Source organism: Spermophilus citellus (genome assembly GCF_964194105.1).
Source record: "Spermophilus citellus genome assembly, chromosome: 5".
Classification (NCBI taxonomy): Eukaryota; Metazoa; Chordata; class Mammalia; order Rodentia; family Sciuridae; genus Spermophilus; species Spermophilus citellus.
In genome coordinates, this window is record NC_138186.1 from 171,661,326 (window position 1) to 171,686,821 (window position 25,496).

A 25,496-nucleotide genomic window follows, 5' to 3' on the forward strand; every position below is an offset into this window, starting at 1 on the left:
TCACCCTCTGGAGGTGCCCTGCTGGTCAGCACAGTGGAGCCTCAATTCTCCTGACTTCTCAGCCCCCAGGCTCTCAGCTCCTCCTGCCTTGCCCACCCTCCAGGGAGCCTCCTCGTCCTGCAGGAGACGTTGGGCTGTCCCCACCCTCCCCAGTGCATGTGCCACTCTCCAGAGAGGCAGGGCTTCCCATTCCCTTTGTCCCCTCAACCAAGCCAGCCCTGTCACGTCACTAAAGTTGCCCCCCAGAGGAGAGCTGAGCGGATAGTCCCTGCTGAGGTTGAGCACCTAGAGCCGTTTGTGCCTTCCACTGTCCAGGTCCCTGCCCAGTCTCTCCACGCCACGGAGCATCGCCTTTGTCCCCACGACATTTGTGTGAGCTGCAGGAAACGGGGATCAATAATTATTTACAAATTGGATAAAAACAAAGCCGCGCCTCCTACCCAGCTGCCTGATGGCAAGCACAGCTCCGCGCTCCGAGCTCACGGCCCACTCAGACCTCTGCTGAGGAAGTGCCCTCCACACTCATCCCCGCCGGCCACGGACCGCTGTGCTCTGGCTCAGAGAGCCACCGAACACACGCCAGGATTGGAACCTGCTTCAGGCTGAGCATGAATGATGCTGGGTGAAGGGGCATCTCCCTCCATTTGTACTCCAGGGTGCCGGTCCCCCTTGGTCCTGGCCAGCTGGTTTTGTGACCAGGTGACACTCCATCCTGAAACCTCCATCCTTCCCCCTTGCTCCAAAGCCTCCCTGAGTCTCTCCTTACAAGGACAGGTCCAGTGGTAGGGCTGGCCAGCTGAGCTCTGGGGCTTGTGCCCACCCAGAGAGGGGAGTTCCAGGATGTGCTGCCCACTAGGGACCATATTCCTGGCCCCCTTGGCATCCAGCAGTGGCCTCCTGTCTGGATATTGCCAGTGGAATGCCAGGGGAAATGCCAGGGCTGAGACCTGAGAGCAGTGAGCCTTGCTTACCCTCTACCCTTCCACAGTCTGTCTTACCTGTCGAACAGGTAAGAACAGCAGGTCAGGGGGCAGTGAAACTGTGGAGGAACAGGTCTGGGAATTTCCAGGTGGACAAAGCTACACAACAGTCCTTCACTGTTATGTGGACCACAAACAGCTCCACTGTCCGAGCCTTTTCTCTGTTGCCCATTTGTTGCAGCAGCAAGGACCACGGTGATTGACATGCCACCAAATTGAGCAGTGCACAACACAGAGGTCATTCCCAGCGCCCTGCCGTCCTGTCAGTCACTCATCAGCAGACCCTTCCTCCCTGAGGAAAACAGGTGGGTGAATGAGAGTCACACGGTGTGGGTGGCTTAGGTGGGTCCCACTTTTCCAGGATTGTAGAGGGAGTGTGGGTTTTTGTTCCTGGGCATTGGGAGTCCACTGCAGATCATTCTTCAGTGGAGTTTCATCAGGTTTCAGCTTTTACGAAAAGCAACGGCTTTTTGAATGCTCTGACTACCCTGTCCTGGCACAAGAGCGGCTAATGTGGAGGGAAGTGGTAGTAGTGGGGACGGAGAGATGACCTCAGGATTTATTTGGGAAGCCAAAGGGGATGGGACTTAACTAAGCATCGAGTGAGATGGACACAGGAAGGAGAGATCAAGGACACTGCTGGAGACGGTCACTCCCGAGATGCACAGGAGAGGGAGAGGGAGGAGGAAAACGGGGGCAGGGGACGAGCAAGCATCCCCTCTGACACACCTAGTAGGAGTGTTGATAGGACTCTGCCGTGAAGTCCGAGTGCTGGAGAGCAGGCCTCGGCTCCCTGGAAAGACGGAAGGGGGAGCGAGACGTGGAGATCTTTTTGTAAAGATACTTAGAAGCCCTCTCTGGCTGAGGTCTCCGTGGGAGACGTGTCCATGCAGAAGGGGCTGGTGCTGCAGCCTTTAGAGACCGGAGGACACAGAGCAGCCAGGAGGCGGCAGGAAGCAGGAGGCTGGGGTGGCGCAGAGCCAAGAGGAAGCAGCCGGTCAGCTGAAATGCCACTGAGAGGCCAGGGGACAGCGACGCTGGCCCTGGATTCACAAGAGGGTGGTCACCAGGGCTGGGACGGGCCTGGTGACATTGGTGTGGGCAGATGGATGCCTGGCTGCGGTGGAAGCCGAGACGTGGAGCAGAACCTGGGAGGGACCTGGGAGGAAGTCCTGCTGAAGATGAGATGCCAGGGCCTCGGTCAGTGCCCAGGGGAGGCCGTGGCTGCAGGGCGTCCCCATGTCAGAGTGAAGGGGAAGGAGCCAGAGGGGCTGGGCAGGGCCGGGCAGCGACGGGGCACAGACCCCATCCGACCCACCAGGGGTGCCGGGGACCTGTGGGTCATCTCAGATGAGGAGAGTGGGTGACAGGTTCTGGGTAAGAAGTCACCACAGCTGACCTTGACAACTAATTGTCGACATGTAGGACCCGAGGCTTTACATTTTAAATGGAAGTCCCACCAGTGTTTTCTCCCGCTCTCAGCAGTCCTGGGTCCCTGATTCAGTACTTAAGGGGCCTTTTGCAGGTGCCAAGTTTCTCTGGATGACCAGGACCTCCTATTCCTTAGCCTGTCCAACAAACAAACAAAGAAACGTGAGTAAAGGAAGTGTCTTTGACCCCCGACATTTTCTCTGAGTCTGAATGTCTCACTTTCCACTAACTTCGATTATTTTTCTCTCTTGGTCTTTCTTTTATGTACAACCATGGAATCTTATCCAAAAAGGGTTTAATTCAAGATGAGTCATGCTCCACCCTCCTCCTCTCCATCCGCAAGAAATCTGTCACTTTCAAAGACTTTCCACAAATGACATCTACAAAAAGTAACTCAGGCCAACTACTGAGGTGTGTTTTTGTCATTTCACTTCTTCTGTCCCACATGCCAGAGTCATTTTCTCTTCTGTCTGCGGATATTTCACGGCTCTCATTATTTTATCCATCACCCCTTGTCCCCACCAGTGCCCAGTTCCCCGGCTGCCCTGATGTGGGTGTGTGGTAAGTGCTTACAGAGCCAGCACCCTGAAGCCACTCGGAGCAAAATCTTTTCTTTTGCAACATGAGTCGTATTTTATAATAAAACCTACTGACTTCAACCAACCGAGGAAAATCACTTGAAATGTTGAAAAGATGAACTTTCAGCATATTTTAAAGGAGTGAGATTCTCATGCTCATGTCTCTAAGTCCATTCAGTTGTTTTGATTAATAGAATTAAATTGTCAGTCCTAGCTTAAGATCACACACACACACACACACACACACACAATTAAAAGTAACTTGAGTCCTTAACAACTTTGATCTTTTAATCTCTCTTTAAGAATCGTTAAAAATCTTCTCTATGTGAATTGATTTTATTAAAGCTTTTTATTAATTGTTGATGATATGGTCATATTTTAAGTCTGCAACATGTGCAGACATGTATGCATTGAAACATTAAAAACACATATGTATGTTTTAAATAACAATTTACAGGGTGATGTTTAAATTCTTTTTTCTCTGAGTTTCTGCATCAGGCATGTAACACTTCTGCAAATGGAAAACAAAGACATGCCTCCTGGGCACCCGCAAAACCCAAACTCAGAGGAGCACTGCCCGGGCTCCGTCTGGAGCTGGAGACTGTGTGGGCCCAGGGCCAGCTCGGGGCTGTCTCTAACGCCAAGGCTTTAAACACAAACCTTGCCTTGTCTGGTCAAGCCCCAGCGGTGGAGGTGACGGCCCAGGGACTCGGGATTTGGAGAGGACTTGTCAGTTTAGAGCAAGTTCTCTTTCCCCTCCTTCCCTCCCTCTCTCCCACGCCTCCTTCAGGCAGGACAGGACCTGGCAGCCCAGCAGGGGGTGCTGGGCAGTGGCTCCTGGTGAGGAACCCGAGGTCCCGCAGACCCTCATCTGTCCGAGCTCTCGGTTGGCACTGCTCCAAGTGCACAAGGGAGAGGACACGTCTCTCTGGTCACCGAGGCAGCACAGGACCACGTCACAGTGCTGTCTCCCTCCCACCCAGCTCATGGAGACCCCATGTCTGGACTTTCCCTGTTCCTCCCTCCTCAGCTGTTCATTCTCGACACCTGCTGGGGACCCTCCAGGCTCTCCTCCAACTCCTCCGCCATCCCCGGTGCTCTCCACCCCTCCTTGCTCTTTGCCCCAATCTGACTTTCCAAAACCACTTTTGATTCTGCTCAGTTATAAAGTCCTTGGTGGGAAACCACTGGATTAATTTCATGGATGACGAATGAGTTGAGACCTGGAGTTTGAAAGCAGTGCTCCTGGCTTTTAAGGTGGAGTTTGGGACCCCTGCCATCCTCCCGGGGTGAGGCCTGTTGAGTGAGGTGGAGCTCGTGGACCAGAGGGGCCTGGGTGGAGACGCAGGCAGGTCCCGCAGGCTGCCATGAGTGTCCACAGTTCACTCTGCAAACACCCGAAAGCATTAGCAGAGGCTGGGCAAGGGCAAGGCAGGGCTGGTTTCATCTTGAGAATGTCGCAGCTGCTGATCCAGGAGGCACAGAGCAGCCAGCAACAAACAGAAGCCAGAGCACAGGGTTCCTGAGAGCTGCCCCGGTTCAGGCGCTTTCACTTGAACAGCGCCTGGGAGCATGGGGAGGGGCACTGGGCGGGTGCAGAGCACACGTCCTTCTCTCCGTCCTTCTCTCTGTGGCTGCCAACCAGCTGCAAGTGCCAATCCAAACGGCCCCCTGCTGACAGGCAAAGTCTCAGGGGCTGTCTCATGAGATCAGCTGACAGGTCATCCGGTTGGGGAAGATTTTAATTACCACTGACTGGAGAGGGCTGGAAAGACCTGGGCGGTGGCCAACCTCCCCGCCCACGGCCAGGCACCAGGACCTCCCGTCCAGCCCTTGCACAGCGACCTCTGCTCACAGGTCAGGCTGGAGAGACTCCCAGCCCCAGGGGACTGTCAAGGCAGCGGGGCCAGCTGTGCACCCATCTCTTTTATAAAGAAGCATTATGATGGTCTCAGAATAAAACCAACCTCCACTGAGCAAAGCACCAAACACCAAATGAATCGTGCTCCGAACATCTGCAGTGCAGTGCTTTCATTTCGGTCTCCCCAATCTCTCTCAAAATATTTCTGGAGTCTACTGAAGCTCAGAGCAGGGTGTTGAGGGGTTTACAAAGTTCTCTACTCCAGTCCCACCGCTGGTCAGCTCCAGGCAGGGGAGTCTACATTTCCCTTACTTTGCCTCCCTGAAAGCTGCCCAGTGCCCAGGGACCAGGGGATCCATAAGGTCCGACTCCTTCCCCTGGGATCTGGAAGCTCCGGGAAACACTAATTCCGACCTCTCCTTCTACAAATGAAGAAGCCGTGCCTGGAGAGATGAGGGGAGTTGGCCAGCGTCACACAGACATAGGAGTCCAAGTAGCTACGTCAGCAGGGAGATGACCTTGGCCAGGGTGGCTGCAGCAGAAGTGGGGGGCGAGGGGCTAAAAGCTCTGCTTCCTGGGCTGGGGCTGGGGCTCCGTGGTAGAGCACTGGCCTAGCATGTGTGAGGCCCTGGGTTTGATTCTCAGCACCACATATAAATAAATAAAATAAAGTACATTGACAACTAAAAATAAAGCTCCGCTTCCCCGTGAGGACTTAGTTTGTTTGCATGGGTCTCCCTGTTGGGCCCTTGACACTTCCTTCTGGGCCAGGCAACCAGAGTCGGGGTGTGTGTTAAGGCACATGTCCTGCACAGTGTCACTAGGTCCCCGGTTCACCAGGATGAGGAGTGTATTGGCTGCTGCTTCCTGGGAGGTTACTTGTGACGGGGCCACAGCCTTGGATGTCACAGGTGGGCTCTGCCACCTGGAGTGCCCCATGGGTCATGGACCTGGGCATGAGTGTGGGAAGTCCAGTGACCAGATTCCACGTCTGGGCCACGGCCTCCCCGTGCCTGTCTCTCCAGAGACAGTGACGCTGCTCACAGTGGGCAGTGCAGCTGTGTGGTGGGGCGGCTCTGAGGGAGGCTGTGGTGAGAGCTGTTGCACCCCCAGAGCCACCGTGGCTGGCTCTAGACCTTGGTGTGGTCACCGTAGACTTGCCCTGAGGGGCAGCCGCGCTGGCTTTCTTGGCCCTCTGCTTGTTCCCCCCCCCCAGGCAAGGGGACACGGGGTGGGGATCTGCTCTGGGGGGCTCCCACTACTCCCACAGAAGCAGGTGGAGCTCTGAGATCCTGGGTGTGGCCATGGGTGGCACTGGTACGAGGACCTCAGCTTCTGTCCTTGTCCCTCATGGGTCCTGTTTCTCAGTAGTGAGGGCTGGTCTGCTCCTGGGCTGGGGAGGGCCACGGCTGTGGGCTCCGTGGTGGTGTGGTGCTCTGCAGAGAGGAGCAGCACCTCTGGTGGGGTGGGTGGTGGCCTCTGGGGAAAGTCACAGAGGACTGGGGATCGGGAGGCTGCTAGGAATAGAGCAGACTGTGCCGGAAGTCACCAAGGCCACCTGAATCGAGTTTGCTCAGAAACAGAGGCTCTCGGCCCTCTGGGCAGGAAGAAGGCTCTGTCACCCCTGCCAGAACCCGCCAATAAGCAGAACTACAGGGGACCTCGGGACTGGCTCGCCCCGGGGTAGAAGGCTGGCTGTGAAACAGCTTTGGTTTGGGAGACAGGAGCCGAGGGGAAGTCTGTAAGAAAGAAGGGGCACTCGCTGCGGCGGATGCTCGGAGAGGAGGGGAGAGCAGGTGAGAGGGAGCCTGGGTTCTGCAACCCTGAAGGGATCTGCATGAAAACGATGGGAAGAAGGACAGGAGTGACTGAGCACAGACGCGGGCGGCTCCCTTCCCTGGGCAGACGGGAGGCTCTTCAGGACCCAGGCCTTCTGCACCAGGAGACATGGGCATGTGTCTTAGGTGGTGCGTCCAGCTGGCATCTATGAGACCTCCCTGGACCCCAAGGAGCACAGGGGGTAGAAGTCACCGTCAGCAGCAGCTCCAGTGAAGAGCGGGAGGTGGAGAGTGGGTCCTCCACCCGCAGCACACGAAGACACCCAGAAAGTCTCTCCCAGGAGGTGGCACAGGTCAGACAGAACCACCCGTGTGGGAGACGACATGTCTTGGGCTGCTGCTGGGTTGGAGAAAGACAGAGAAGAGTGCGTGGTCGTGAGGAAGCAGAAGCCTGAGCTTTGCTGGGAGTGGACTGGTACAGCTATGGCTCCGGAACCAGCTCTGAGAAGAGGCCCCAGCGCTGAAGGGTGTCCTCACTGGACTCGGCGCCTGGGGCTGGATCTTTGAGAACCAGGCAGCTTTAAACAAATGTTGGGCGATCCCAGCAAGGCTGGAGGTGCGGCACAGGCTGTTCATCTCGTGAGGCCCAAGTGGGGCTCTAGATGCTGCTTTTCCAGATGATGAACAGTTTGCCCAAGGGACAGACAATGTCTCCTCCAGAGCTCGGAGGCCCTACAGTCGCCACCCGCTGCTGGGGTGGGTGTGTCTTCCAGTCAGGTGGTAGATTTCCAAGTCAGAATCTGGGGATGAGTTTTTAATGGTTCCTGGAACAGCAGAAACCAGAGGCCTCTCTGTTTCATCCCTTCTGATTCCTTGTCCACCTCTAACTGTCAGTTGCTGCCCATCAGCAAGAACAGGGTGAGTTTAATTGTAAGAGATGTGCCAGGTCCTGGACCCTGTGTTGCCAGCTCAGCAAGTGGGCACCTTTGGGATTTAGGCTCATGCATCCCTGGTGGCAATGAGTCTGGGAAGAGCAGCTTCTCTCTCTTGAGAAAAAGCGCTAGGAATATTGGGAAAATGAACAGTGAAGTCTCAGGGTTGGTCCCATCCAATTCAGGAGCAGTGGAAGGAGCCACATTGGCTCCAGGGAAAGTGGATTCTGTGTGGATGCTGAAGAAGCATCTGGCTTGTGTAGCCCCCTGGTTAGGACCCTGTGAAGCACAGGCAGAGGGCGGGGAGCTGCCTCTCTCCAGGTCCAGGCAGATGGACGGGAAGGGGTCCACGGGAAACTCTACAAGATGAAAACAAGTTCTCCGTGCTGCCTTCCCTGGGCGCTGCCGCCCATAGGTCTCAGGACCACAGCTCAGAGCCAATAAAATGGAAAGTGGCTTCCTGGCTTCATGTGTGTCACCGCTCAGGATGAAATTAACTGCAGCACTTGTCCCTGGTCGTTCCTAACATATTTTAAATACATTTATCTTGTTTATTTTCTCCTTTCTCCTCTAGAATAAAAAGCAAAGGCAGGGATTTTACTCTACTTTTCTCTGTGTCTCCAATGCCTAGAAAAGTGTCTGGCGTGAACCAGGTGCTCAGTGGGCATCTGCTCATGAGTAATGTGATGTGATGAGATGAAAAATCACATTGATGGGGAGAAACGGAGATGACCCAGAGCAGGGGTGTGAAGGACTCAGGAAAGTGCTGGAATGCTAGAATATTGACTAGAATACTGGTGACACCGGAGACAGTGTGGCCAGAAAACCTGGAGACCAGAGCCACAGTGCCCTGGAGATGCTGAGTGCTCACCAGAGAGTCAAACTGCATCTAAATAAACTTTTGAGAAACTTGTTAAGTATAGTGCTTTCTGGAAGAAACATGAGACAACTAATATGTGCACATATACATACATATACAGCATGTACCAATTTAAGAGCCACACTTGCCAGAATAAGAGATATATTTGAAAGTTTCTTTTAATAACATCTTTTTTTGGAAGCCTGGTTTGTTTATGCAAAGCTTTAGAACTCAGTAAAATAAATTTACTTCCTCAATTTCTTTATTCCCATCCTACCATCAATATACTAGAAAATACTATAACTAGAGTTGAAAGTTGCAAAAAAAAATCCCAAATTATGTGACAACAAACCTAAATTATATTTAGTGTCACATTTCATAAAGCCAAAAAAAAAGGATTTCTCTTTTGGAATCAAGCACACCAGGGTTTAAATTATGGCTCATATCTATCCTAGCTGTTCTAAGTCTGGGTTTGAGCATCTGAGAAATGGGTCTCCTGGTGCTCACCCTGCAGGGACATTGTGGGGACAGAGTTGGTACAGCTGTGGGTCTGGAAGAACCACCACAGAGCGCACACTCCAAAGGGGTAGCTGATAACCTACACTTCTTCAGTTTCTAGAAAACAAACCAAAGCCGTCTGTCTAATGGACATGTTAGAAAAGGATCTTAAAGAATCATGGTGCTATTATTACAATTAAGGATTTTTATAATTTTAAACACTCAAAACAGCAGTGTGAACCATGCTTTTTTAAAATTAAAACTAGTTTATTTGGTAATGGTGCACCTAAAATAATAAGTATTCCATTAAAAATAAGTATTCCTTTATTTCCTGAAACTTACAAAGAGACAGATTTCTAAAATGGCCTGCAAAAACCACGCAGAAAGACTGTGCATCCTCAGAATTACAGAATTAACAACAACAACCTGAATCTTACAAGAATGTAGAACCACAGAAGCCCCCAAACGGTCTCAGAAGCATGTGGCACCTGGGGTGATGGGGATGCTGAGCCACTGGCCTGCGAGGCAGCAAGGCAGCAAGGCCCATGGAAGAGGGCTCTCCTCCCAGGGCTGCATCCCCCAGTCCAGGCCGCTCTGGCGGCAGTGCAGATGGCAGGTGCTGACTGGACCAGCTCTCAGCAACCACGCCCAGTCCTGCCGTGGACCAGAGGGGAGGCAGGCTTCTGTTCCTCACCCACAGAATGAGACTGTAATAGCTGGCCTTCCAGAGACATCTGCCTGGAGAGAGAGCGGCTCACACACAGAGAAGCAAAGTCCCAGGCGGGTGGACGGGTGCCCGGTGAGGTGGAGGAAGCTCCCCAAGAGCTCTATGAGGAGGGCAGGGGTCTCCCTCTGGGAGGGGTCTTCCCTTCCCCTCCAGTGGGTCACCACCAGATCCGAGGAGGTAGGTGTGAGAAACACACACATGCATAGGTACACGTACATGAGGCACACGTGTACACACTCACACACACTTAGCTGACCATCATCTGTGAATATACCTATGCACTAAAATCCATCTGTAAGGCCAGCCGCTCACAGTGCCCAGCCCACGTGGAGGTACAGAGTGGGAGGAGGCCACACCTGCCTCTCGCCTCACCTACTCCTGCAGCAACTGTCCTTTCTGGAGTCTAGTTAGTGCCACATTTTTTTGCATTTTTGTGGTTTTGTTGGTGATTTTTCTGTTTGCAAAGGCCTGAGCATAGTGTGAGGTGCTGTCCAGAGTTCCTGATTGTAAGAGGGCTGTGGTGGGCCCACAGGATACATGCACCAGAGACACACGCTCGGCTCCAGGGTGGAGTCTGGCCCTGCTGGTGTGAGCTCCGTCCGTGCATCCGCAGCACGCATCCAACAAGGCGTCTCTAACCAGAAGCACATAAAGCACAGCTATATATTGATCCAGGCATGAAAATGCCAGGACCAGAGGCCCCCGGGATCAGAGCCTGAATTTCCCCAGGAGCCACCGCTCAGAATGGGCGGATGTCATGTTTTCAATGACTTTGTAGAACCACCTGGAATTACAAGAACTGACTGCATGTGTATGTAGATGTGCACACACACACACACACACACACACACACGCACACCTGTGCACCAATGTGTCAGCACGCAAGCCTGCCTGGGAGGGTATGGCACTTGGAGTGGGTCACAGTTTCATAAAAGGAGAACCTCACAAACCTGTGGAGTACTGCGGCAGATTCTCAGGAGGCAGGACGCCAGGCTAGGGGACTGCAGGAGGGCTCTGGGCGGCAACACCTGGGAGACATGAGGGAGGGCCCCCCACCCAGCTACCTTCTTTTGGTTTTACAGAGAGGTTTCATCTCTTTCTTACAACAAACTCCGACTTCATGGGGCCTGTGAGGGTTCTGGAGCCTAAGGGCTTCTTTTCATGTGCTTAAGTAAGCAGTAATACTTTTCTAAAAAATGTGATATTCCAAATGCTTTGAGTGTTGCAAATTGTGTCTCCACATAGTTTTTGTGAGCCAACTTTAATTTAAACAAAGCACCCACCCTGCACATATACCTTTGCTGGCCTGTAATTGAGAAGAAAGGGAGTGCTCCCTCTGTCAACATTTGGAAGCTGTTATCATACAGCTCTGCGGTCCCCATAGCAACACATTCCATTGCCTAGGTGACAGTGATCTTATGATGTCACCAGTGAGCTAAACTAACTTAGACACACACGGACGTTTCCTCCTGGGTTCAGCCATGTTTTAAAGTTGCCTCCGAGTCTTCTAGAGTCAGGGTACCACACTTGGCTCAGGGAGCTGCGGGGACATTTCTCAAACATGATTGCAGGTTTTCTCCCTAAGTGTCTCTCATCCTCAGGGGATTTTCAGGCACCACCACAGAGCCCTCATGTTCCCCGTAAGGACTTCCACAGCTGTGGGACAGATGCCGGGACAAAGACACAGTGTCTGGAGCAGCCACGGAAGGCACGGGGTGGGCAGGAACCCTGCAGCTATGTTGTCACCACTCAGGTGGCGGGGTCACTCTGGAAAAGCAGATGAGGCATGAGAACCATTCTGGCCAGCCCTGCCTTCCCCAGGCCAATCCATTGCTAGGCAGCCCACGTCACCCGGCAGGTGCTCCTCTCAGTTTGCCCTCCCACAGCAAAGGTGTCCCCGGAGGCATAGGGTGTGGAGGAGACAGTCCCGGCAATGTGGGGGGTGGTGCAGTACATCTCAGACCAGGCCCCTGGAGCTGGACAGGGCATTCCAGCCCTGGGCCCTTTCCTATTCCTGTCCAAACTGGTTTGCTTGAGTGACAGATGCTTCCAGAGCGGAAGTGGAATTTGGAGGAGCGGGTGCTATTCCTCTGGTTTCAAGGCCCAGAACCACTACCCTAATGCGTATTTTGCTTTCAAAGTAATCGAGCGTCATTGAGGTACTTCATAATTAACCCGAAGGGGGCTTTATCAAACAGCAGGGGTCTCCAGCTTGAAAACATACAATTAGCTTGTGTCCAAAGCCAATTTTCTTTCCCAAAAGGGAGACATGTCATCGCACTGCTGTGTACAACTCTGTGTGTGGTGACCCAGGCTTCAGCTAGGTCTGGCTCCCAGGCCCTGGCCAAGTGAGACCCTGAGGCTGAGGGCAGCAGAGGCCAGCCTAGGACCCTTCTCCCAAATCTGAAGCACTTAAAAAAATCCACAGATTAAAAAAAATTAATTAGAAAGAGGATGTGAGAAAAGAGAAGAAAATACAAGGAAACCTAAATCTGATACAGACCCTATTCCATGCTAAGTCCAGAGGGACAGTCACAATTGCAAAGGGCTGGGGCAGGGCTTTCCCACAGCTGCCCTGAGTGTCACAGGGGACAGAGCCAGGTGCTGGCTCCTTCTGCCCACTGTGGAGGAGTTTTGCCCTCCCGTCCCTTCCTCACAGGACAGGAGGGGTGCCCCGGGAATGCACCTGAAGTCAGGCTGTCCTCTGTGCAGGTGACCACAGAAGCCCGCAGTGGCCTGACAGCAGCATGGCAGCATGTGCCTGCCCCTCGGCTGCTTGGCCTCCCTGCTTCTTGGGAGGCCTGACTCAGGAGGCCTCAACTCTGGGGAGCAGATGTGGGTGGCTTCGGCATTTGGCAATCACTGCTTCCGTTCCCACTTTGGGTGGTACTCCCGAAACAACCTGAAGTCTGAGACAGTCCTGGAGCTAAAATGTGATGAGTCCATCAGAAAAGGGAATTTTCATGCAAAGGTATTTCCAAAAATACCCACTTCCTCAGTCCCACCAGGCCCAGATACTGCGCTCTAAGATGTAAACAATACAATCCATGAGTCACCACAGTTGCGCAAAGTGGCTGTGTTAACATTGCTATGGGAACATTAATTTTGGAATGTACAATGATTCCACTTTACATATTCCTTAAAAATGTTGTTAGCAATTTTCAGAATTAATGCCAGTTCCTAATTTGCAATCTGTTGATACAAACATATTCTGTAAAATCTGCCAGTAACAAAAAGGTAGAACGTCAGGATCATGAGACTTCATGACCTGATTCCAAGTTTGGTTTCCACCTTCTCTTCTACTCTACCTGGGTCAGTAAGCTCAGATCCAGAGCCGGGACGTGGGTTGAACCTTACTGCTGCCACTTCTCATGGGGCAGTGCAGCCGCCATCCCGGGTGACACAGGGGAGAGCACCTCAGCGTGCTCCCCTCCACGCCTGGCTCCAGCTCAGGCCCCCTCGCACCTCAACTTTCATTTTTATTGATTGTGATGTTGCATGGCTCAGGTTAAGATCATAAAAACAATTTTAAAAAAAAAGTGAAAAATCTGCTTGCTTTTGGATAGCAACTACCAAAGGTTCTGTCTGTACTTTGCCATTGTCACACAAATTAAAATCTGACTTGCTCTGTGGGATACGGCCAACCATATGTTCATTATAATAAACTGAGACTCGAGGCCCTCTGCTAACACACCCATCCACTTCTGTTACCTCCATACGGGATCTTTGGTAGGTCCTCTCCCAGGCCCAGGCCCATGTGGGCAGGCATTCTCCGTGGTGGGTAGCAGAGGACCAAGGAAAAGTGGTGTAAGGATTTGGAATTTAGTCCTTCTACCAGTGCTTCCACCTGATTCTGGGGCTGGGTGCTTCCAGGGTTGGAAACTCAATGTCTCAAACACATTAGAGCGCCACTTCAGCTCTTCAGAAATTTCCTCTTATCTCCTTCCACTGCCTCAAGATGGTGGCAGTAACTCCCGGCACCACACCCAGACTCACTCTTACACTAGGGAAGAAGAAGCTCATCACCAACACCTGAGCCTCTTTTTTATTTTGAAGAAAAGCTTTTATTGCAGCCCCAGCTGATACTTTCAGCTGCCTGGGAGGCCAGGTTGTATGTCCACCGTGGACTGTGACTTAGAGTGGAGAGAGAATGGCCACTATTGTCAGAGATCAACAGCAGTTCAACCCTGGACTAGAAGGCCTTCATCAACCAGGACACATGGGAGGTAAAAAGAGACAGAGCTGGGATTTTTCCAGGGGCAAAGAAGCAGGGCAAGAGGGAGAGAAGGGTGTGCAGGAGTCTGCTACATCAGGCTGGCCCAATAACAGCCCAATACCCAAGCTCAGAGGTGATGAAGTCTATGGGTGGTTTCTAAGGATCAAGGCCAATTTAGGAATAGGACTGTGCTCTCTGATTGTACACCAAGGAGCCATCCCCTTCCTAATTCAGCAAATAAACTACAGACAAAAGCTAGTCAGATGTTTTGTGTGTCATTTCAGCAGAGTTTGCAGGAAGCTGGGCCTTGATGAGCACTGCCCAGGGCCCCCTGCCAGGTCCTTCCCCAGGCAGGACACGTTCACGTCTCACAGGCCCAGCTTGGCTTGGCCTCCTCCACTGGCCCAGAGCGCCACACACCCGCTCTCTAACTGTTGTGAGGTGCTCTTAGAGATCCACTACCTGTGACCCGAGCCCTACTGCGGCTGGGCCCGAGGGCAGGGCCTCTTCTTTCTTCTCCTCTTGTCCAGCCAGCGCCTGTCTGTGTCCTGATCCCCAGTAAATACACACAGTCACACAATACTCAGAAAAGGAAGAATAACTTTGACACCCATCAAAATCAGGGTGATGGTATTAAACAAACAGCAAACCAAGTGAATTGGAATCCATACATTAGAAGCTGTAGGAGATTTTTAATCTCAATGCTCTCATCATGTACAGAATTCTCTTAAGTTTAGATTAAATATGGTTGCACTATTTTTATTTTTTAAAAATAGACTTTACTTGTTAACAGATAGGTTCACATCAAAATTGAGTGAAAGTACAAAGATTTCCCATATATGCCATGTATTCTTAAATTACTAATGGTGTTTGAAAATATGGATAACTTAAACAGGTATTTTCAAGATTTTTAAAACAGTGAAGAGAGTTTTGGCTTCAGAACATAACTTGAATCACATTTAATTCTTCAGAACATAACTTGAATCACATTTAATTTCTCCTAAGTTGAAATTTAATGATATTGGTACTTAAATAATTATAAAAGAGTACCAGAAATTCTTTCAAAAAAATTATCTTAGTAGCTGAGAGATCAACTAGGATTTACAGGGACACACACACACACACACACACATCTTGCTTGAAAGGTAAACTGATTTTATACTTAACATATTTGCCTTTTGTAAAACAGACTTAAGTGTTCCGTTAAGACATACACACCGACAGGAACAGACAAGGCATGTTTATCCACGCTCTCAGGCCAGTCCAGCTGTGCTGGCTGCTGTGGCCAAGGGGCTTCCCGGGGAAGGCCCAGGCAGACCTCCTCCCCTTCACAGGCCTTAGTCTACCTGGGAGCCCTCCCCAAGTGGACCTCCGGGAAGCCGACAGTCCTGGGAATGACACAGACCTCCTTTCCTTCCTGGGGGGTTTGTGACCTCGTGATAAATGGAGGATAGTTATTTCTAATGACAGAGGATAGGAAATCTGCCCCACCCGTCAGTGAAAACGTACATGCCAATCACATTTCTCTGGAGTGGGCTTTTACCCAAGGGTAAAAACCTGCTCTGTTCTGGAATAAACAGATCAGGGAGTTCCTGAACCTCCCCAAACTGCCCATTTTTGTGATTAAGATCCTTCTTGATGGCTTTGCCGTGGAGCACAGTTCATTATGTGCCTTCATGGAATTCCTTAAGGTTGAAGCCAGCCCGACCCTTGTCCTGCCACCGCGCCTGTCTCAGCACGGACTGGCTCAGCCCTCCTCGGGATGGTGTGCAGGCTCGGATGGAGTGCCCACTGCCAGGGCTGGGACACCTTCCCGCTCAGCAGGCCATAAAAAAGAGAGGGAGCTAGAAGGCAGGAGACTGAGAACAAGAGTAAGAGGAACAGGAAGCAGGAGGAGAGGAGGCTGGGCAGAGGCTGTAGGTGGCCTGAGAAGCACAAGGCCACTCCAGTTCTTTCCATCTGCCCGTGCTTTCTGCAGTCTACCCGGGGCTGGTGAGTGTTTCTGTAAGTGCCAGGTGGGACAGGGATTAGTCTTTCCAGGCCACACAGGCCTCTGCCCCATTCTTCTCTCCTCCTCCTTCCTCTTCTGCTTTTCCTGTTCTGCTTGCTCTCCTTCCCCTTCCTCTAGCTCCCTCTCTGTTCATTCACCACCTCTTGGGGACCTAAGAGCCGTCCTTAGCTGGGGGCGGCTCTAGCCACTGTCTCTCAGCCCAGCCAAGTGTTCCAACTTGGCCTTGACGACCCTATTTTAAGAGACTCATCACAGAGCTGCTATTCAATCTGCCCGTCACAACTGTCAACGCCCTTCCCAAGCTTCGGGGGCATCATGTTAATGAGGACATTGAGCCGGGACCTGTCCTCTCTCTCTATTTTACTTAGAAATATATGGTTTGCATTATTACATATTATTGGAGAAAAGAAGCTTATATGTGCCCCCAAAGTTAACAATTGTCTAAAGACTCATTTTGTCACTGCTCCAAAGACCTTAAGTGAGGACTGTCCCTTCTCAGGTGCACAATCAGTTCTCAGAAACCAGTGGAGTATGTTGGGGTGAAAGCACCTGATGACCCTGAGGTCTGATGCACAGGCAGCTCTTCCCAGGACAGTGGCTGGTGGCCATGACTCTCCCAGCTCCTGCTACACCCTGGCTGCCATTCTGGAACGTCTCCGCAGCTGACCGTTAAGAGGCCTGCTGTCCATTATGATAAGGATGTTGGTGTGAGTGAGATCCATCCCTTCTGTCAGGCAGAGCACTGTTGGCCATATTAATGCAGAATTAAGACATGCATGTGCTGCTCAGTGCTGAGAAGGCCCCCCTATTGTAGCTTCTTCCAAGAATTGTTTTGGTACCCAAATTCCCAGAGGCAGAGTTTGTGTTTCAAATGGAAAAGCCAAATAGAAAAGTTCAAGGGGCCTTTAAACACTCAGAGTTCATAGTTAATTTGGAAATCCTGGCTGTTAGATTGGACACGCCCTGTGTTCACACTCTGCCTAAAGGTCCCCAAGGTGGATGACAGGAAGAGAAAAACAAGCCCAGCCTCCAGCCACCAGCACTTAGAGGGCCACATCAGCCAAAGAAAAGTCTGACTTCCCCAGGGCCCTACCCAGTGCTATGTGCCAGAGGTGTGCCTGCAGACACGGCTCCTGTGTCCACGGTGGTGCCATGAATCACTGAAAGGCCTTCCAGCCTCAGTGCCACTGCAAGTAGTTCTATTTTCCAATGAGGATTTATGGTTCAGAGCAAAAGGGACTTCATTTCCTAATGGAAATACGTTGTGCTGTGTTACTGATTTTGAAGTTGTATTTTAGGAAGACCTGGGAGGGGCAGGAGAAGGCTGCTGGGGTCCAACGGCTGACACGGAGGCAAGTTTACCAGAGCCGCCGCCCCCCAACCTTCCAAAAGGCGCAGCAGCCCCACCTACCCAGCCATCCTCAGGAGACATCTAAGTAGGCACGCAGGAGCCAGCCAGGGCCTTCTGAGCAATGCTATAGGAACAGCTTCACGGCCAACAAGGGTGGGCTGCTTAAATAAAGTGTTTCATGTATGTATTAAAATGATAAGGACTATTTACTGACATGGAAAAATAATCACACCAGAGTGACTTGTTTAAGAGGTGGTTTACAAACAGTAACAACTGTAGTAAAGCATTATTCTTAGAAAACCGTAAATGTATAGATGACTGTATGCAGAAGGTTTGAGGCACATACACAAGGTATCACATATATGGGTCTCTGTAGCCTGGAGAAGGCTTGCGCTTGCTTCTGTTTCTCTTTATATTTCCTCATTTTTCTTTCATGAATATCATTAACTTAAAGAGAACAATATTTTAAAATTATATTTTATTATATATTATTAGATATAACTATATATAACATGTATAATTACATATAATGATTTATGTATAAATATTTATACATAATTATAAATTTATTTTAATAATAATTTATTTCATAATACTTATAAGTTGTACAAGTAGTTGTTTAATATTAATTTTCATATTCTATTTAGTAGAAAATGCGTGTGTGATATAAATATAAAGCAAGCGTATTAAAGCTGTAGCTCAGTGCACTCAGGCAAAGGCCGAGAAGGGATGGTGTGGGCCCTGCTTGGCCATCCCACAGACTCCCCAGCAGGCTCTCCGTGTGGATCTGGGTTGGGTAAAGACACTGCTCACTGTGAGGATCCTTCTCATGTGCACCAAGAGCAGGTTGGTGGGAGGATAAGACTGAGACAGGTTTCTGTGAACCTGGTGGAGGCTGAGAGAAGAGTACGTTCTTGGTGGCTACCACAGAATCTTCTGGAAGCAGCTTGGCAGGCCCCCGGGTCAGTAAGTACTGAGCGCCTCCACCAACCAGCCAGGTGTGGGCCCTAGAGCTGCTCAAGCTCTCACCCTGGACCTAGAGCTGCCTCTGCAAACCCCGTTTCTCTCCTAGAACTGAGGGTGGAGGTGCTCAAGAACGGCAGCCCTGGACTGAGGCGGAAGTTTCTCCACAGCTTCTGCTGGGCAGGAAGAGGGAGCAATGCTGTCTTCCGTCATCACCACCTCGTGGGGCCGGCATCCCAGGGATTGGTCACTGAGGTCTGCACCGTCTCTCACCCTTGAGTACCTGCTAAACTCCACAGGCCCATTGGGCACCTTCCAGGCTTTAGGAGCTGCGCTGGGCACTGGACCTCAAGGAGGAGTGTGGCTTTCAGCCCCTCCTGCACTGAGCATCCTAATTGTGCTCAGGGAGACGCAGGAGCATGAGCCGTGGGGCCTCTGGCTGAGCAGCTTCAGTCGGGATCTTGCTGGGAAGTGTGGTGGAGAGCGAGATGGTGGGAAGGGCTGGACGGATCCGCAGTCCTGGCTCCCAGCCGAGCTCCCCCGCTGAAAGCTGTGTCCTTGGGCAAGTGAATCAGCTCTATGAGCTTCCAGCTCCTTGTCCATAAAACGGGGCCCCAACCCTCCCTTACCCAGGGTGGATCAAACTGCATCGTGTGGGTGAAGCCCAGGCACAAGGTAGTAGATCCCCAGGAGAGGATTCAGCGCACACCCTGGTTCATCGCAGACGTGCCTGGAGGAGCCTGGAAGGCCTCATCTGCCTATTGATCAGATCTGCTGGGACGGGAAGCCGCTGGAAAGGGGAAAGACTGTCACGGAGGGGAAAGTCTCAGGCGGAGGAGCTGACACTGACTGGGACCTGGTTTCTCTCACCTAGTACTCTGGACAAGTCCCACGTTTTAACCTGGAATATGCTGGTGTTTCCAGGAAGGGCCATCGAAACATCCCAACAACTCGGGTTTGCTAGGCTACTCACTGTCCCAGGGGTGGCCCTGGTGAGGTTCCCTCTCACCACCCCATTTTATAGCAGGGTGCATGGGGCTGGGCAGGAGCCTCGAGTCTACTATTAGAAAATCATGAGGTCCAAACACCTCTTCTTAGCAGTTTACATCAGAACCAGATTTGGACACAACTCCGACTGCACATCCCCCAGCACCCCATCAGCCACACTTGCACGGAAAACCTGGTCCAGCTCTGCAGCATGAGAAGCCAGCACTGGCCCATCTCCTAGCATCAGGTGGGGACAAAACTGCTGGGCGCAGGCAGAAGAGCCGGGCTCCCTGAAGCCTGGGCAGCGTGAAGCTCTAGGCACAAAAGCAGCAGTGGGCAGCCTCTCAGACCAGGAGCTACTGGTGAGCGGAGCAGACCTTCTCTTCTGGACGCTCTCCAGACTTAGGAGGAGGAGGAGCACTCGGCCCCAACACCTCCATGAACTGTGAGGACAGCAGCAAGAGCCTCACAAGGAGGAGAAGAGAGGACGGTGACCACCATGAGTCAGGACAGGAGCAGGTCCAGATGGATTACTTGTTCCCCATGCGCTGCTGCGTCCCTGGGTGGCCAACCCAGGCAAACACAAAGAGGAAGGAAGAGAAGCCATCAGCAGTGCACTGCTCCTCTGGGTTCCTGTGCCGCAGAGTCACCTTGGCTGAGCAGAGTCACTTTGGCTGTGCCAAAGAATCAAGATTGACTTTACATCAGTACTCAAAAGAGCCCACACTGCGTTTTTATCAAATACTGCTGATTAAAAATCATTACTACCTTTGGAAGAAAGTGGCAGAAAGAACCAGATGCCTATTGTTTTAAAAAGCAGCTTACTTGTATCCAGAACGTTTCAAGTGAAAAACCCTGAGTGCTTTTTTCCATCACGTCAGGACCTGCGGCTGCTCTGGGTGGGTCCCTGGAAGGTTATGGGAGGCCCAGGCAGCCCGCTGCCCCTGGAGGAGTCCTCACCCGGGTTCTGCAGAACCAGTCCCTGACCTGCAGCTGGACCCTCCTCAGGACATCAAGAGGAAGAGAACAGGAGAGGAAGAGAACAAGGACCCATCATGCCAGCAACTGTGCTGCGAGCCTGATGGAGACCCCACGTGGTTGAAGTTACAGAGCAACTTATTTGCCTCTTCTTTCCTCTGTCTTCCTATTGTGGCCTCCTTCCTTCGTCAGGCCCAGCACAGATGCCCCCACCCCAGGGACCTGCCCGGGCCCCGCTGAGGCAGCAGCTCTGAGTAGCCCTTCACCACCTTCCTGAGTTCCTCCCTGCACTTTCACTATCTCACATCTCAGTTCTTCATTCACATCTTCATGTTCTGCTCACAAGAGCACACGCTGCATCTGCAGCAGCAACAGGCAGAGTGCAGCTCCCCAAGGTGCTTGTTGAAAAGAAGACCAAAGGTGGGGGTGTGCACTTGGGGAACGACTCCCTCCCTGTTCACCCCCCGCAGCCCCCCCCCCACCCCGTGTGCTGCTTAAGCCTCATTCCACAGGATTTAAGGCAAAGATAATCATCTTGAAATTTTATTGAATGCCTATTATGTGCAGCTGTGACATAAAATAAGGTGGGAAGTACTGGGCAGCCAAAGGTCGGAGGCTTTGCTCCCGGGCAGCAAGCTTGCCTGTCCCTGCACTCCAAGAGCTGGTGCTCACGTTGTTATTCCTTGTGCCTTAGCTCTGGGAGGACTCAAGAGTCACATGCAACTGGCTTCATTGCTTCTAAAACAAACAAACAATGGAAATCTCCAGCTCTCCTGAGACCTGTCCAGCCGGCAGCCATTTCTTCTCTTCCCGCCTGGACATGATGTGGTGCGTAGGGCTGTCCTTCTGAACCCAGAAATTTTAAGCAAAGGAATGAGCTCCAGGAGGTCACTGGGAACCAGGAGGAGAATGCAAAGGTGTCTAGTCCAGGTGAGCTGGGCATCCAGGAGGCCAAGCCCTCTGGGACGCTGGTCACTGGTACAAATGGAAGACAGAGGTCAGAGCCCCTGGGTGGGCGGGTGTGTGGAGATGGCGTGGGAAGTACAGGTGGACACTAATGAAACAGGAGTGACAGTGATGGAGCTGGTGCTGGCCACAGGAAGGCCAGCCCTGCCACCTGCTGTGGCTCCAGGTGCTGTGTCTTCCAAAGGGCATAAGCTGGGAGCCAGGTCCCTGGCTTAAGAGCATTGAGGAGTTGTACTGGTCCACACCTCTCCTGCCTCGGGAAGGGGTGAGTGCAGCTCCCTTGGGAGTGGGTGAGCGGCGGGAACCTCCCTGGCTGGCTGTCAGGCCTGCCTGCATCCTATCTGCTCACCCTTGCCCCCCTTCTGCTTCTCCTCCATGCTGTGATGGAGCAGAAGGCTCTCAGCAGAAGCCAAACAGACGCTGGCGCCCTGCTCTGAACTCCTCTACCTCCAAAAGAGTGAGGCCAATAAACCTCTTTTGTTTATGAAATGCCCAGTCTTGACTAACCATCTGTGTGGTGCAATGGATAATGTATAGACCTCTAGCCTCGTCTGAACACATCCTAAAGTACCCAGCCTTGAGCATTCTGTTACAGCAACATACACCATACTAAGACTCTGGTGACGGCATATCTCCAGTGAATAATGCTGGGCACACCCATCAGTGACCAGAGACATGGAGAAGATGATTTTTGCCCTCTCTGGGCTGGAGGCCCACAACATTTACTCATCAACTAAAGACTCCTACAGCCTCCGAGGGCCATGAGGATTTTAACATTGTTAATCTTTTAAACTCAGCTCTTACAAGTCAGAGCACCATGTTGAGATCCAGGGTTTTTGATAGGTAAGTGCTGGACCTTCTGAGGGAGAAAGAGTTAGTCCCCAGGGACTCCGGAGGCTGGCATGCAAGCAGGGGTCAGGTTTCCTCTGGTCTCACTCCAGGAAGGTCCCCAGGGCTGGGAGAGGGAAAGAGAGTAGCTTCATGGGTACCTGGGGGAAGCCTCTCACCCAGGGAGGCTACAGGAGGTGGCAGAACCCTTCCTAGGATCTGAGAATGACAGGGACACTCCTTGCACAAGGCTGAGAAGCAGCAAGCCTCCAGAAAGGCCCCCTCTATCGCCCTGGACGACAGAAGAAGGAAAAATGGCTTCCTGGGGTCTGTAGACATGGGAAAACCAAAAACAGGTCTAGGCCTTCAGTGGGCCCTGGGAAAGGAAACAAAAAGGTCCGGGTCCCCAGGAGGGGCAGAGAGGGGCCCGAGGAGAGCTGGGTGGCCCTGAGGAAAAAGAGCCTGCTGTGGACAGACGCCTCTCCCACAGCCCACCCTGCCCTGGCAGGGGATCCTGCCGCTGGCTGAGCCTCCGTGACATGATGGGCCTGGAGCTCAGAGCACCCTGTAGGGATGCAGCTTAGGCATGTGAGGCCCCTGCGTGTGCACTCCAGCCCCCGCCTGCCCAGTGGGCCTGGAGTCCTTGGGAAATGGTTCTGGAAACGCTGCCTCAGCACTTCCTCACACATTTGCTTCTTCAACGTCAACATGATTTTCTGTGGTGGCAAAAGAAGGACATTTTCCAGATTCAAAAAACAAGAGCCTGCCTCAAGAATAAAGTGAAACAAACCAAGAGTTTTTTCCTGCTTGCACAGAAGGAAAGGGCTCACACTCGGAGCAGTCAGGGGCCCCACACCTTCCATCCCCTAGTTCTCCCCTGCCCCAAGAGATGGAGGGAGCTCTCTCAGGGCAGACCCCAGACTCAGTCACGTGCCAGACCAACTGCGAGGTAGGCTGGGCCTGATGCTGTGATACTATAAAAGATACGCACGTTGGCCTCCGACCCACCCCATCTTCAGACAGCGCGGAAAACCCTCGCAGCTACATCGTGGCACTGGAAGGTTTGTTCTAATAGTTGGTCTTTGGACCCTGGCTCCTGGCCACAGCCCCCCAAACCCTTGGACTCACACTAGCCAAAGGTGGCTGGCCGGGGGCTCCTAGATGGAGCTGGCTGCCAGGAGCCAACCATGTGATTAGAAGGTTGGGACTTCTGGGCCACCACCTCCCTGGAGCTGGCAGGAGCCCGAGGGTGAGTTGATCACCACTGGCATGACCCCTGAGGTCTTCCACGCTACACGACGGAGCCCCCGTAAAGCCCAGAGGAGAGGGTTTCCAGGTAGCAGAACAGGTGAGGCCACCCGGCAGCAAGCTGGAGAGAAGCTCCACCGGCCCCACGAGCCTCGCCTCCATCTGGCCATTCACGTGTGGCATTCTGTCCTTAAGGGTAAGTGGAAGCACAGAGTTTCTCTGAGTTCTGTGTGGGACTCAGAGCGTGTGGGAGCCCCGACACAGGCAGTGGTTGGAAGCACAGAGGGACTTCCCTAGGTGGCCGCCTGGCACCTGCAGAGGGGAGATCTTGTGGGACTGAGCCCTGGGCCATGGGGTCTGACGATATTTCCAGGTAGACAGTGTCAGAACTGAAACACAGGACACCCAGCTGGGTCCCCTGGAGATCTGCTTGGTGTGTGGGAAGACCCCACCATCTGGCCTCTGAAGTGCGCTGAGTGGCCACAGACGCAGACAGAGAAGAGACGGGGTTTGCCCTCAGGCTGGGAACCCCTCCTTCTTGCCCTGGAAGGAAGAGCAGATTGTGGACTCCTCCTCAGGCCTCAGCAAACACTCGAAGCCAGTTCTGCACGCACGTGGTTCCTTTGATCATTTAGGTCTCAGAAGAAATGGTCAACCCCTCTCAGAGGCCAAGATGACAGCCCAATTTGCAACGGTGACCCAGCAGCTCACCTTCTGTGCGTCCTTCATGCTAGGCACCGGTCCCTCAACGCACCTTACTATGTGCTCGTTGCACTTCTGCTGTTCTATCCCTTCCGCCTTCTATCTAACTAGGCTGCGTGTCCCCCGGAAGCCGGTACAGTGCTGTTCACCAAGAAAACGTCTGATAACTCGTAGGGCTCTGAAATTACTCTTTGAATAAAAATTTAGAGGTGTAAGCGAGTCAGCATGGTGGACAGTGAATGCCTGCGCCGACCGAGGGTGCTGTGTCCAACAGCCACCAACAGGATGACGTGTGAGGACAGGTCTGACCATGTCACACGCCTCCTAGGAAGCTCTCCAGCAGGCCCCTGGCCAGCAGGTGGGTGTAGCCAGTGCAAACTCGGAGGCGTGGCTGTGTCCAGGGCCCCTGGAGCCCTGACCACAGCTGACCCTCGTCACCCAGGGCATACTGCTGGAGAGCGCTGCCTGACACTGAGCTGAGCCTTTGAAGGGCGCAGTTGGGGATTCAGAAAAGCGTCAGGCAGTTAGGAAACCGTGTGCTTAGCGCTTTGTTAGATGAAGCATGGCTGGCTACTGAACCCTTGGAGAACTGCCCTCCTGCCTCCCCAGGGGCTTGCTCCTCACGCAGCGTCAGAACCTCTGTCCAGAGCGCCACACACCACTCTCCTGCCCAGCTCTGGACGTCACGTGCTATGCTTCCATCAGAAATTTCTTTTACTTCCCACTTGTCCCTCAAAATTCCACTCAAACGCCACCTCTGTGAAGCCTTTCCTGACTTTTCATGTCGAGTTGGTTTTCTTGCTCTCACCCCATGTGCCCTGACCTACACGGAGGAAGCCGTTCCTCAGGCCTTGCACATGCCAGCCTTGGAAACCAAATTCCTTCAGACAGGTATTAAAATCCACTTATCTTTGTAAGCACCTGGCCTGGTGTCTAGCACACAGCACAGTCCAGGAATTAATGAATCTGCATGTGACTGGGGAACCTAAGCTTTTGCATCTCAGCATCCTGGATGTTGTGAAGGACAAAGGAACTTAAGGCAAGAAGATCTTTGATACTATTTCCTAAAAGTATATATTTATATGTCACTTCCAAGGAAAGAATATGTTAAAAAATAGAGTCTCCCTTCCCACTGAGTGTGAACTTCATCAGTGGTCTCTCTCTCTCTCTCTCCCCCTCTCCCTCTCCCCCCTCTCCCCCCTCTCCCTCTCTCTCTCTCTCTCCCTCTCTCTCTCTCCCTCTCTCTCCCACTCTCTCCCCCCCTCTCTCTCTCCTCTCCCTCTCCCCCCTCTCCCTCTCTCTCTCTCTCCCTCTCCCTCTCCCCCCTCTCCCTCTCTCTCTCTCTCTCTCCCTCTCTCTTCCTCTCTCTCCCACTCTCTCCCCCTCTCTCTCTCTCTCCCTCTCCCTCTCCCCCCTCTCCCTCTCTCTCTCTCTCTCTCTCTCTCTCTCTCTCTCTCTCTCTCTCTCTCTCTCTCCTTCCTGGCTGGAGATGTAACTCTCCATCCAAAGCAGAAGGCCTCCTGAACCATGGTGGGAGGTACACAGACAATGACAATCAATTCTCATTAAAATCGTTATCTGTTTATAGTTTACTTATCTTAT

The 25,496-nt window shown here is 52.3% G+C and overlaps 1 long non-coding RNA gene across 1 annotated transcript; it reads left to right on the plus strand.

Annotated features, from left to right (window-relative positions):
• The first annotated feature begins 1,999 nt into the window (after positions 1–1,999).
• Positions 2,000–3,350, plus strand: LOC308650276. Its single transcript, XR_014022311.1, has 4 exons — positions 2,000–2,180; positions 2,506–2,573; positions 2,704–2,822; positions 2,937–3,350. It is a non-coding gene; the product is annotated as an uncharacterized lncRNA (long non-coding RNA).
• The last annotated feature ends 22,146 nt before the right edge of the window (positions 3,351–25,496 follow it).